Raw genomic sequence first — 988 nt, 5'->3', positions numbered from 1 at the left:
TATGTGCGGGGGCCATGGGTGGTGGTGTGTATGTATGTGTGGGGGCGATGGGGGGTGGTGGTGGTGTGTATGAATGTGCGGGGGCGATGGGTGGTGGTGGCTGAGAGGTGATGTGTCTCACAAGGAAATCAAAGCTATGGCTTATCCTTATTTGAGCCTCTGCAATGGTGTCCAGTCTCTCTCTGTTGCTCCTTTCAGCCTGCTCAATGATGTCTACGATCTTCTTTTTCATGTCCAGGTCAGTCTGCACTGGATCCACCCTTAGTCTCTTCTGGAGCCTTTGACTTCTATGGCCATCGAGCCTTGCCTTAAGAAGAGCAGAGAGCAGTCATTAGCTAATGATATCTTTGGTATTGACAGTGATGAATCATATGACATAGTGTATGGTGCTAGTTTTAATATAAACCTATACTTCAGATAGATAGATAGATAGATAGATATAAACATTATTTATCCCTAGAGAGAAATTCATGTGACAAATAAACTCCATGTATTTTTGTATTGTCTTGTAAACATACCTGAAGTAGATCTCTCCTGGACTGGACTGAGGTCTGGGGGCTGACTATTGACTCTTCCGGCGGATCAGACGATATAATGCTCGACTCGCTAGCACTATCCACGGTGTTGTTTACTTCAGATGTTTCGACACTAGCCTCTATTGTGCTGGTGGCTGGCGACCCACCCCATATGTCATTGCATAAATCAAAATAAAGAGAGATCACTCTCCCATGGCCACTCCGCCGCTGAGTATCGACAGCCTGCCTATACTTTGCCCGGACTCCTTTCAGTTTTGATGCTATCTGTGTTTTGCAGATAGCCTCCTTCTCATGGGGATATGCCGTCCCTCCAGGTACAGGATACTGACGTAGAAATTCGGTCCATATATCCACATATTTTGACTGACAGGACTCCCAGTCCACTCCCTCTTGTGCCTTTGTGGCCTTGTAATCCAGGGTTGTTTGCAATAACATCTCGACCTCCTCGTCTG

This window comes from Morone saxatilis, unplaced genomic scaffold (genome assembly GCF_004916995.1).
Source record: "Morone saxatilis isolate NCDOM2014 unplaced genomic scaffold, NCSU_SB_2.0 Contig20, whole genome shotgun sequence".
Lineage (NCBI taxonomy): Eukaryota > Metazoa > Chordata > Actinopteri > Moronidae > Morone > Morone saxatilis.
The sequence above is the reverse complement of the archived record's forward strand: the minus strand, read 5'-3'. Positions refer to the sequence as shown.